We start from the raw sequence: 13,166 nt of genomic DNA on the forward strand, positions 1-13,166 counted from the left end.
GCCTCTGCAAGAGCGCACATCAAAATATTTACTGGGAAGGCATTGACATATTCAGAGGGCACAATAGAAAATTAAAGTGCGGGAAGATGGCTGTAAATAGGCCTTTTCCTGGATGGGAAATCCTGTGTCTGGGAAACACAGAGTTTCATGTTGGGCAGATATTGTTGAGGATGGATATTCTCAAGAAGAGGAAGGAGAGAGCTCGTTAGGAAAAGCCTGTAAAGCACCTTGGTCATCAGTGCCACCTCTGAGCCCCCGTTCAATGTCGGGCATCCTCCGAGGGGGTTGCGAACATTAATTACTCCTCCCAGGGTCCCTATGAGCCAGGTATTAGTGTCCCCATTTTACAGATGGATTAAGTGTTAATAATTAAATGCTAATTAAAGACTAAGTGATAATTAAGTGTCGCCTGTTCTAACACATGCTCCAGTTCAGCTCAGAGATGCTAGAGTGGGGAGACCATGTAGGCAATTATCCATTGTGTCTGGTTTCAGGGATTTCCAAGAAAGAGCTAGGAAGAGAGGGGAAGTGGAACTGCTACCCAGGTGTACACTACCTGCTGTCCCCTCTTGGGCTGCGGACAAAGGTGGAAGGCACTTTGGCTGTGATTGCTTATCCTGCCCTGTGCTCAGCATGACATGGCTGGGCTGGGAATAGCCTGTCTACCACCCAAATCCTGCTGTCCAACCCTCCAGTGGCACTGAGCCCCCCTCCCCTGCCTGTTGCCATCTGTTCTGGGACAGGGCCTTGGCAGGGGGCCCTTGGGGCTGTGCTCAGCTCTCAGTGGCCAAGAAGTTGATTGTCCACTTTGTAGACCAAGGGTCAGTGGCAATTTCCAGTAGATGGCACTCTCTCTGCCAGGTCACACTGAGTTAATGGAGATAGACTCTACTTCCAGTCTGCACTTGGCCCAGAAGTGAACTAGTGCACCTTTGGCCTTGATGTTTTTACTCTGCAAATTGAGGATGATATGGCCTGCTTGGTCCACCTCAGAGTCGATAAGGAGAATCACATGCAGACCCAGGACCCTCCCCCACCCCTGAAAGCTGCATTATGCAGAGGAGGCTGCCCTTTAATGGGATTCTCAGAGTTCAGGGGGTTTTTCTTGTTACTGCTGCTGGCTTCAATCGGGGGTTTTCATACTCTGCTCAAAGACCCGCAGGTGCTTCAAGGGGCCATCCTAGAATCAAGGGGCCTCGTTGCTGGGCCGCTATCCCGACTTCAGCCAGAAGGCTCTTTGGTGTTTTAAGGTGTTGCTTCCTGGAGTTCTCCATAAGCTACATTTGGGGAAAACAAACAAAATACCAATGGTTTTGCTGCTGAGAAGGGAGCCAGGGAAACACCCGGTAAGATGAGTAACCGGTGTCAAAACAGTGTAGACACCAACCAAATAGAACCCAAGAAGTTCTTCATGCAGTCAAGGCAGCTGCAATGGCAGAGTCCGATCCCTGGCTTTAGACCACGTGCCGCACTGCTCGGGCTGTGGGATCTGTTTAACTTCTATGAGCTTGAGTTTCCTCATCTGCCAAGGGAAGACAATTACCGCCTTCTCAGAAGGCTGTTGGGATGATTTAATGGGATATTTAAACATTCCTGGTAATAACGGTAATGACTAGGATTTGTACCGATTCCTTGTAATAATAATGATGGTGATGATCTCTTTAAGCCCTGCAATTATTCCATGAGGTTGGTACTATTTTAAACCCCCCCTCTTTTTGACTTTGTATTATGCAGATGTTCCCAGGCATAAAATAGAATAGGATGGTGAATGTCTGTCTGGGTGTCTGTCACCGAGGTTCAGGTTCATTGACTACAACACTTGTGCCATTCTTGGTTCAAGTCCTCCCTCCCTGGTTTTTAAACAGAATCCCTTTTTGCAGATGAGGTCACGGGTTGGAGGGGTCCATTTCTCTGCCCGAGGCCTGACAGGAAGTGGTGGAATTTCAGAAAGCAAACTCAGGTTCATCTCAGCTATTAGGTGATAGATAGTGTGGGCTATGTTCCCCTGGAAATGGAAGCATCTTTTTTGACCATTATAATATTGGGCAGCCCCATGTTCTGAATGGTCACACATAGACAATGGATTTCAAATCCTGTATGCTGTACGTACAGCGTGCCTGTGGGATGGCTTCAGGCCCATGAGATACCTCTCAGCTAATCTTCCCGCCGCTTCATCTGTAAACCTAGTTTGGGTGACATTTTCTGCTATTAGGGTGGCTAGATAAGTAAATTCTAAAGCTCTTTCTAGCCAGAATTTTTTTTTTTCTTGACTCAATCCATTTATATCACAAAACCCCAGACATCTCGAGGCTGAAAGGGATCCTGGAGGCCACCTTCTGCTGTTTGAATCTCTTCCTCAAGATCCTTGCTAAGTGGTTACCCACTTTACACTTGCTTAGATGGAGAAGTGCACCACCTCCTAAGGTAGCCCCTTCCCTTGCTATGAATGCTAGTTGTCAAAAGACCATTTTCTTCCTATATTGAGTCTATCTCTGTCAAACTCATACCCATTGAGCTGGGTTCAGATCAGTGGATTTAGGGCTCCAAACTTAATCAATCCCCTCAGTCTTTCCATAGCCCTTTAGATATTAAAAGATGGTAAACTATGTTCTTCCTAGGATTTCTTATTTCTGTAGCTGATCATCTCTGGTTTTCTAAGATTCCTCTCACATTTTCTGGTCCCCTTGGCAGTGAGGTAGCCAGAACTAGTACAGGAAACCAGGTATGATCTAGTTCATGCAAACAGGATCTTCTCTGTTTTTATTTTGTATTCATGGTAATGGTGATTAATGCTGCATTCACTTTTCCCCATGAGCCAGCTTCATTCTGTGGGCACATTTGGAATTTATTCATCCATCCAACCATCCATCCATCCATTCATTTATTCATTCAGCAGATATTTAATAAGCATCAACTATGTGCCTGGCACAGTGCTAAGAGAGATCAGGGTAGGGCTGTGACCTAGATAAGGATCTCCTTGGAGTTTACAGTCAAGGAGGGGACAGAAACAGAAAACAAGTAAATAAAAGACTGTGATAGTTTTAGAACATGAAAAAGACTGGTATTCTAGTTGGAGGAAACAAACATAACAATTAACCAGATAATTTCAGATCACAATGAGCACTCTGATGGAAATAAAACCGTGTCAGGGCAAAGCAGCCTTCAGTAGAGGGTGGTCAAGGAAAGGGCTCTCCAAAGAGATGTGGTCATGTGATCTGAAACTAGGATCCCAAGAAGGAGCCGGTCAGGGGAAATCCAGGGAAGGGCATCCAGGCAGGGGGGGAGAGCGACCATGAAGGGCCCAACATAGGAATGAGCACGGAGAAGGACTGAGGGACCTCGGGGAGGGGGCAGAGGTGTGATGGCATGGGACAAGGTGATATCAGAGGCAGGCCAGTGAGGTGTAGGCAGCCTGGGGGAATCACTGTAGTTAGTGTGGATTTGATTCTCGGTGTGATGGGACACACTCGAAGGCTTGAAGGGAGAGTAGCATGAACAGATTCACTGTTTTTTAAAGACCTCTCTAGCTGCCATGCAGACAGGGTGTGTCGGCCTGAGAGAGGAGGTAGGAAGACCTCTGGAAGATGCTCCAGTGGTCCAGCTGAGGCACCACGGCAGGGTGGCTGGATCCGTGCAACTGCAGGGAAACAGAAGAAACGGGAGAATCAGAGGCTATTCTGGGAGGAGCCAGCAGGCATGCTAAAGTTTGGGGCCCACAAAAAAAGATAACAAGGCTCTGCTGAGGTTTTTTGCCTGAGCCACCACCAGCTGGACTGGGGGGCATTTCCTGAGGTGGGGAAGGAACTGGAGAAATGGGCTTTTGGGGAGAAAACACTAATTCTGTCTAGTATTCATTAAACTCCAGAATCGTACTCAGCTGTCTTTCAAGTAGACTTAAATTAGGGCTCAGAGCATTGTGGCAAGCCTCCAGACTCACAGCCTAGAACCATGTGTTCCCTCATTACCCCTGTCACTGACCCTTTTAACAGCCTGAGAATCAGGTTTTGGATTTATGATTGACTCCTTTGCCCTGACTGAGACGTGGCATCTGTTCATTCCTTTGTTTATAGATTCATTCAACAAACGCTCACGGTTGCCTTCTGGGTGCCAGACCCTATACTGGGCCCCAAGATCTACACTAGGTCCCTCAATACAAAGATAAGTAGGATAGGAGGCCTTCTCTCAAAGAACTCCACCTCTAGTGGCTGGGATGGACCCAGAAACAGCAATGACATTCAACAGTATTTATTGTGCACCTACTGCATGCCTGATAAAGTATGCAAACAAATACAATGGTGGGAAAGATGAGGACAGTCTCTGATCTTCACGAACCTTCTGTGTCTTGAGGAAGGCAGACAACAGCATATTACCATTACCATGCCGATGAAGTCGTGGTGCTGTGAGAGCTTACTGAGGGGGACACAGAGGCTGTCCTTGGGGCTCAGGGAAAGCTTGCTGGAGAAGGTGGTAGGAGGCAGTTTGGAAGGTCAAGAGAAAAGACCCCTGCACTGTGCGTGTGATGAAGGGTACAGAGATGGTCCTTGGGAGCAGAAGATGGCAGGATTGTCACTGCAAAGGGGATCCATGGTTTTGTCTCCTGGGCTGGGTCTTGAGAAGAGAAAAGAGCCTACAGAAAGCATCCCTCAGGTGCACAGAAGGACAGGTAGCTCCCTGGAGATGGCATGTCATGCCTGGGGGTGGATGAGAGTGGAGAGGTGGCCTGGGGCTTGCTGGGTACCACTACCTTCGCTGGAGGCTTTTGGGTGCTCAAGCAGCACTAGAGAAACTTCCCACACCCCCAAGTCAGACAGAACTCTGTCTGCAGCATCAGAAGGCTTTGGTAGGTGTTACCCTGAGCCAGACCTAAGGAGGAAGATAACTCTACCCAAAGAAAGGAAATCCACTTGAGTTTTTAAAAAATGGAAAGGATTTCCTGATTAACAGCCTTCTGAAGTATCTGTCTCAAGAAGGGAGAGGGCTGTTCTGCCCTTACTTTAGGAAATCCTTACTGTTTATGCCCACTGACCCATCCTCCACTCCCAGGGTGGGGCCCCTGGGACTTGAACCAAGGTGCTGCCTTACTGAAGCTGTTCTCCCAATAAACCAATCTTTTGTGCTATGGTTATTTGTACCTTTGAGTGAAAAGTTGCTTGAGAGATATGCTCGCTTTTATTTATTTATTTATTTATTTATTTATTTATTTATTTATTAAAGCTTGGACCCTAGTGATGGGTGTGATTAGGGTAAGACTCCCACATGGAAATGCAGACTGGTGTCCTAGAGCAGAAGCCAGCACCGAAGACCTTTGGAGTCTGATGCTCTAGGCTAGAGTTTTCTTCTCTCTAAGAGGTCAAATGTTTCAGAATCCGAGGAAAGGTGCTGTGCACTCTTTTGCTTAAAACACATCCTTCTATCCCTTCACATTTTGTAAATGGCAGAGACCTCCCCCACCCACTGGGCGGGGCTTCAGGTTGGAATCCATTTCTCCTAGACACTAAGTGTCTCCTTCCCTTATGCTTCCTGGGGGTGGGTCTCTGCCACTGCTGTGACCCCAGTCACGTTGATATCCCCCATCCTGGTTATCAGGTGAATTAGTACACAAAATGGCAGACAGAGGTTTAAGACCTCCCAATCTTTCTCTCCTCCACTCACCTTCAGGATGGTCTTGGATTCCTTGCCTCCCTGCCACTTTCTTTTCTGCCATTTTCAGAACATCTCATCCGGCTGTGTCTGGTTCCTTTCCTTCCTGGATGTGCTTTGCCCTTCACTTGCTTCATATTCCTGAACTATGTCAACAGTGCTGCTCAGGATTCTCCCATGGCTCCTTCATTGTCTTCTGAACCCCTTGATCTGGTCTACAAGGGTCTTTGTGTTGGCCTTGGCTATGTGCCCAGGAGTATCCTTGCTGCTCTTCTCCAAACTCTCTGTAAGCCGAGATGAACCACCAACAGGTGTCTGGCTCCTTGCTTTTGCTTGGGGTACTCCACTGCCAGGAATGCCTCTCTTCCATATCTGTGCTTATTGAAATCCTATCTATCCTTTAGAACATAGAATAAGTGTGTCATCCCTTGAATGTTTCATGTCTCTCCCGTTCAACATTTTTTTCTTCCTCCCTCTTCCATGTTCTTCCTTTTAATTTAAATACATAATTATAACTTTCTCTTTTTCCCAAGAGTTTCAAGGTGGCTCAGGAAACAATAAAATAAGGAGACAGGTGGATTAGAATCCCAACATGTGGGGCGCCTGGGTGGCTCAGTGGGTTAGGCCTCTGCCTTTGGCTCGGGTCGTGATCTCAGGGTCCTTGGATCATGCCCCGCATGGAGCTCTCTGCTTGGCGGGGCTGCTCCCCCCGCCCCCGCCTCTCTGCCTACTTGTGGTCTCTGTCTGTCAAGTAAATAAATAAAATCTTAAAAAAAAAAAAAAGAATCCCAACACGCTTCCTAGCAATACCCAAACTGCTCAGACTTTCTGTGCCCCATTTTCCTCATCTGAAAAATGGAAAATATTGCAGTGACCAACCACCTTAAAGGATGATTGTGGAGGTTAATGAAAGAATGCACGCAGAGCTCACACAGCACCTGGCATAAGATAAGGACCCTAAGTTATTCTCCAGCATCATCATCACCATTATTGTTTTGATCAAGGATAAAATAACAGGGTTTGAGTCATCAAGAATCGAATGAGGGGAGGAAACTTATATTCCTGAAAACCTAAGTTAATGGAAACCACTCAACCAAGGCTAGCATTTTGCTTTGAGTTTCTTGGCAGGCAGGGCAAACAGTGGGGACAAAGCAGTTGGTTTCTATAACTTATATCATCAGGAGAGACCAGTGCTTCCATAGCTCTAAGGACTGTGAGATAGGGGTCTTTACATGGGGTTACAGAATGGAAACATTGGTTCAGGTTCAACTCTCATGTTGACCGTTGGCCAAAGGGAAGGACACAGCATTCCATGGGATCTGTTGTTCTGGTTCAGGCACGAGATTTCTGATCATTAGGCATATATTGTACAGTGCCTTGTGGCCACAATCCTTCCTCCCCCACTTGACCATGGCTCCTTAAGGGCAAGGTCTGTGTCTTACTCATCTTTGTCTCCTGGTGCCCAGCTGAGTTCCTGGCACTTGGTGGCTGCTATGCAGTGTGTATGAATGAATGAGGAAGTGAATGATGGATGGACCATAAAAATGACACTGCAAGGAGGGTGAGGACCGGAGGTGGCCAGGATCCAAAAAAGGGGTCACAGTCATCAGAGGAAGCCTTGAGTGACCCAAGGACAGAATAACAATAAGGCAAGACATTGCATGGTTTTTTCCTCCTTCTGTGTAAGCTGCAGAGAGGGGCACTAACATTTTCTTGTACATCTGATAAATGTCAGGCTCTACATTTTAATTTTCTGTTTATCTCATTGTCTTAGCAATCCTTCCTAGTAGATGGTCGATATTATTCCCATTTTACAGATGACGAAACCGAAGCTCAACCTCTAGGTAACTTGCCCAGAGTCCTTCTGCTAGGAGGGGCCAGAGCAGAGATAGGACTCCTGTGAGGCTTCAAGGCCTGAGCTCCTTCCTGGACACCAGGAGCCCATCACAATAGCCCTTCTGTGTCTGCTTAGTACCAGGAGCCATGAGAGGCCGAGGGAAGATGAAGCATGATTAACGTCCCATGTCCCGTGTCCCCCTTTTTAATTTAATTTTATGGTTTCGGGAGCTGTGTCGCAGGTTGTGGGAGCCTGCAGAGATGGGCCACCGGTGGTTTGGTTTAATCCCCTTTTTAATATCTTTGTTGCAACGTTCTTTCCAATTCAGCTCCCAAGTCACATTAAAAAAAATACCTCTTCCTTAGGGTAAGCCTTCTCTTATTAAACAGATTCAAATGAAAAGTTTTCAAGATAATTTGAACAATACAAATCACACTGTAGCTCCTCGGATGCCGCGGAATCTCCTTTACTCTGTACTCACTCCTCAGCAGGTCTGGACTCAGTCTCCAGCTCCCTGAGTCCCCCACCCCCAAACCTGGCTGGTCTGGGGACCCAGCCCTCAGCAGCTTCCTGAGGGAAGCTCAGCTTCCCTCAGCTTCTCCTGAGGGACAAGGGTCAGGGAGGGGCTGGGGAAGGTGTCCCAATTCCCTGTGCTGTTCTGCATTCTCTGTTCCACCTGCCCCGAGGGAAATTCCCACCTGGCTGGCTGTCTCCTGTGCATCAAAGGCATCATTTGTGTCAACACCCACGAGGGGGTGGAAGGAGGGCTACCTATTCAGAATGCAGATATCCAGGCCCTGTTCTTGACCAACGGAGTGGCCATCTCCTCAAGAGTGCCTGGGAATCTGCATTCGGAACCATTGCCCCACGTGACTCCTGTGCATTTGTATGAAAGTTCTCTGGGTACTTCGGGGGTCAAAGATGACAGAGCCTCAGGTTTAAAAGGGACACACAGCTTTGAGAAGGTGTTCCAAAGAAATGCAAGAATGAAGGAGACGGAGCTTTCTGGCTGTGTTTGCCAAGGATGGACACCGTAAAAAATGGGCTCTATCAGCGTGAAGGCCTTTGCTGAGAAGTGAGAGGAACGCCAAGTCCAGGCTTGGTGCTGGGGCAGCCGAGGCATTTCACGGGTTTACCTCCTTTAACCCCGAGTGGTGTCACTATGCCCACGGTGCAGGTGACAAGACTGAGGTTCCAAGACATCTTCCCCCACCCCCACCCTCAGCCAGCTGGGCCCCAGGCAGCGGGGAGGGGGTCAGCAGCTCTCTCCTTGGAGCCGCTAACATTTGCATAGCGCTCCTTACAGTTTACCGAGCGCTCCACGTTCCTGGTTTCACTTAATCCTCCCCAGCCTGCAGGGTGGAGGAGGGGCGGGAGGTCCAGCCTTCTAAAGGCCCCCCCACCCCTCTGCCCCCCCCCCCTGAGATGTCCTGCAGACAGAGGTCAGGGTCTCCTAGGTACCTTTGGGAGCCAGGTGTGCGGGGCCTGGGGTGGCGAGTGAATCTACCTATTCTCTCAAGTGCCCCCTCCCCCGTAAACTGAGCCCCTCAGAGCCTGGCCCCTCACCGCTGGGACAGGTGGAATCCACCCTTCTCATTCCTCTCCTTCCTGCTGGTTTTCCACAAGTCTGTGGTAGTGTGTGTGTCTGTGTGCGCTGGGTGTGTTGGGTGTATGTGTGTATGGCTGTGTGGGATGTGGGTGAGGTGTTTGCACAGTGTGCATGGCTGTGTGTATGTGTGTGCACCTGGGTGGGGGGTATGATTGTGGTACATGTGTGCATGGGTGTAGTGTGTGTGCGTGGGTGTGGCATGTGTGTGCATGGCTGTGGGGGGTGTGTGTGTGTGCATGGCTGTGGTATGTGTGTGCATGGGAGTGGGTGTGTGTGTATGGGGAGGGAGACCCAGAGCGATTCAGTGAATCCCACATGTGGAGGAGAGGGAAGATAGAAGAGACAAGGTAGCTTTGACCAAGACGGCTGTGTCCTTTCCTTCCACACTGGGCAGGGCACCCTGGGTGCTGTGACTAATGCACCAGGGTTTCTGCTCCTCATGCAGACAGGAAGACCTAGAAATGTCCACTACTTTGGTCAAGCAGGGTGGGCGCTGGACTGGACAGCAGAGCTTCTGCCTGCTTTTGGGGGTCTCCTCCCCACCCCCACTCATAACCATTCACCTGCCCACCAAGTTCTGTCTTTTGCCGCCTCCTCCTCGGTCCTGGCTGGCTCCTTGGCCTCTGGCCTCCTGCACCCAGGGTCAGAGAAAGGAAGTGAATTGCAGGTCACCTCGTCAGAAAGGTCAGAGCTGGGGTTTGAGTGCGGGCATCCCGACGGCGAAGACCCGGCTCCTTCTCCCACTTCTGCTGTTTGGGGCAATGTAGGGCAGGTTACAGGCAGAGGCTTGGAGCCGAGTGGCCTTGGATCCAACCCTGATCTTGGGTGAACTTGAAGTTACCTTTCAGACTTCCTGAGTCTCCATTTCTTCTTTCTAAATTGGGAATGAAGGTGCTGCTCACCCTTCCTAGTTGTTGGAAGGACAAGTGCTGAGCATATACCTGGCACCCAGTAGATACAGCACAGACGGTAGGTCAGGCCCCAGACCCCTCCTGTCACTCCTCTGGGCTGTTCCCTGGAGGGAAAATACCTAAGCCTGGCGCTTCCTTGCTGAAATCTCTCCACTGCTTCCCTGTGCCTTTGGAATCGAATCCTCTCTCATCACTCAGAGTCCTGGCACATACCACCTCCTGCTTTTATCTCTTTATAAATTCACCTGGCGTGACCCCACCCTTCATGTGCCCCACGCACTCCAGCAATAGTCATGCCAATGCACCAAGCCCTTTTCTGCCTCATGGCCTTCGTATATGCTATTCCCTGTGTCTGGAAAACTTTTCCTTGCATTCTTTACCTAAATACATGCTTCTTTCTTTTCTCCCCCAGCTTAAATGAAACTTCCTCAATGAGGCTTTTTTCACCCTCCTAACTTGGGTGTGTACACCTACTATTCTCCCACGCAACTTTTCACTTGGTGTTTGCAGAACAATGTGGTCCAGCATTTGGAAAAATGTAGCATGTGAACAAGATTGCCTCCACTCATTCCCATTGTTACTTCTCAATTCTGGGACCTTGGGAAAATTACTTAACTTCTCTGTCTCTTTGCTTCTTCATTTTTAAAAACTGGGAAAATCCTCTCTGTGTCAGTTATCTTTTGATCTATGACAAACCACCCCGAAGCTTGGTGACTCATAACCATCACTAACCACTTAGCTTCCCTTCCTGTGGGTCAGCAGTCTGGCCTGGGATCAGCAGAGTGGTTCTTCTTGGAGGGGCTGGGCCTGACTATATGGGGCTCCCCTTCACCCACGTCTGCAGTCAGCTGGGGGTGGCAATGGGTGGCCCGGGGGCCTTGGGGTTTCCCCTCCATGGGCTGTGTCATCCTCTGGTAGGCTCTCCTACTCCCGTGCCCATGGGCGTTGCTAAGTCCCAAGACAAACATGGGATGAGGTCCTAATGTCCAAGCACTTTGAGTCTCCGCTCATTGTTCTTTTCTGTATGAAATGTATTTTGTTTATAATTTGGATTCTATTTCTATTGAAATATAGTTGACATATTATATTATATTATATTAGTTTCAGGTGTACAACGTAGGGATTCAACATTTATATACATTACAAAAAGCTTACCATAAGTCTTGTCACCATCTGTCGCCAAGTGAAATTATTACAGTACAATGTTATTGACTATATTCCCTATGCTGTACTTTCCATCCCTGTGGCTCGTGTATTTTACAACAGGAAGTTTGTACCTCTTAATTCCTTTCACCTGTGTTGCCCATTCCATCTTCCCCCTCTGGCAACCACCGGTTTGTTCACGGTATTTATGAGTCTGTTTCCATTTTGTTTTGGTTGTTCATTTGTTTTCATTTTCAGATTTCCCGTGTAAGTGAAATCATACAGCATTGGTCTCTCTCCATCTGCCTTATTTGTCTTAGCAGAATACCCTTTAGGTCCATCTATGTTGTCACAAATGGCAAGATTTCATTCTTTTTGATGGCTGAGTAATATTCCCGTGTGTGTGTGTGTGTGTGTGCGCGTGCGTGCACGTGCACGCGCCACATCTTCTTTATTCTTCTCTTGATGGACACTTATGTTTCTTCCAGATCTTGGCTATTGTAAATAACACTGCAGTGAACATAGGGATGCTTATGTCTTTCCAAATTAGTGTTTTAATTTTATTTGGGAAAATACCCAGAAGCAGAATTGCTGGGCTGGATAATATTTTTATTTTTATTTCTTGAGGAGCCTCTATACTATTCTGCAGAGTGGCTGCACCAATTTACATTTCCAGTAACGGTGCCTGAGGGTCCCCTCTTCCCCATATCCTCGCCAATACTTGGTATTTTTTATCTGCTCGGTAGTGACCATTCTGACAGGTGTGTAGTGATACCTCATTATGGTTTTGGCTTGAGTTTCCCTACTAATGAGTGATGTTGAGCATCTTTTCATGTTTCAGTTGGCCATCTGTATTCTTCTTTGGAAAAGTGTCTATTAGGGTTTTTTTTTTTTGTTGTTGTTGTTGTTGTTGTTTCTTTCTTTATTATTATTATTATTATTATTATTTTTGGTGTTGAGTTTTATGAGTTCTTTATAGATTTTGGACATTAGCCCCTTATAAGGTACATATTTTCAAATACCTTCTCCCATTCTATAGATTGCCATTTTGTTCTGTTGGTTTCTTTCACTGAGTGAAAGCTTTTTCGTTTGAATGTAGTCCCAAAATGTTTATTTTTGCTTTTGTTGCCCTTGCCTGAGGAGACAACCAAGAAAATATTGCCAAGACTGTTATCCAAGAGTCTACTGCCTGTTTTCTTTTAGGAGTTTTATGGTTTCAGGTCTTTAATTCATCTTGAATTTATTTTTGTAGATGGTGTAAGAATGTGGTCCCGTTTCGTCCTTTTGCATGTAGCTGTCCTGTTTTCCCACCAGCATTTATTGGAGAGGTTGTCTTTTCTCCACTGTGCACTCCTGCTTCCTTTATGCAGATTAAATGACCATACAATCATGAATTTATTTCTGGGCTCTCAGTTCCATTCCATTGATCTATGGGTCTACTTTTGTGCTGGTACCATATTGCTTTGATTACTATAGCTTTGTGTATTCTAGTTTGAAATCTGGGAGCATGATACCTTCAACTTTGTTCTTTGTTTTTTTTTTTTTCCTCAAGATTGATCTGGCTGTTTGGGGCATTTTGTGGTTTCATATGAATTTTAGGATTATTTGCTTTAGCTATATAATAGCATTTTGTTAGGAATTACACTGAATCTGCAGATTGCTTTGGGTTAGATGGACATTTTAACAATATTAATTCTTCCAATCCATAAGCATGGTGTATCTTTCCATTCATTTGTGTTGTCTTCAATTTCTTTCAGCTGTGTCTTATAGTTTTCAGAGTACAGGTCTTTTACCTTCTTGGTTAAATTTATCCCTAGATATTTTTCCTTATTACTGAATCAAGATTGGTGGAAACTCCTGAAGGGCCTGGACATAGGAAGCCATGATAAAATGGGGCCTGTTACTGTGAGCAGTTGACCACACTACCCCACTGGGGCTGTTGAGGGATTTGATTCCACCCTCTTGAAAGAGCATGGAAACTACCTAACACAGCACCTGGCCGGTTAGTTAGCTCTCCATAAGTGCT

The 13,166-nt window shown here is 47.0% G+C and overlaps 1 protein-coding gene across 2 annotated transcripts in view; it reads left to right on the forward strand.

Moving 5' to 3' along the window:
* The window catches only part of CUNH1orf94 (chromosome unknown C1orf94 homolog), a 39,914-nt gene that overhangs the window by 1,637 nt on the left and 25,111 nt on the right, over positions 1–13,166 (forward strand). The gene's annotated exons all lie outside the window — the stretch shown is intronic.

This window comes from Mustela putorius, unplaced genomic scaffold (genome assembly GCF_011764305.1).
Source record: "Mustela putorius furo isolate JIRA1106 unplaced genomic scaffold, ASM1176430v1.1 tig00003853_pilon_pilon_pilon, whole genome shotgun sequence".
Lineage (NCBI taxonomy): Eukaryota > Metazoa > Chordata > Mammalia > Carnivora > Mustelidae > Mustela > Mustela putorius.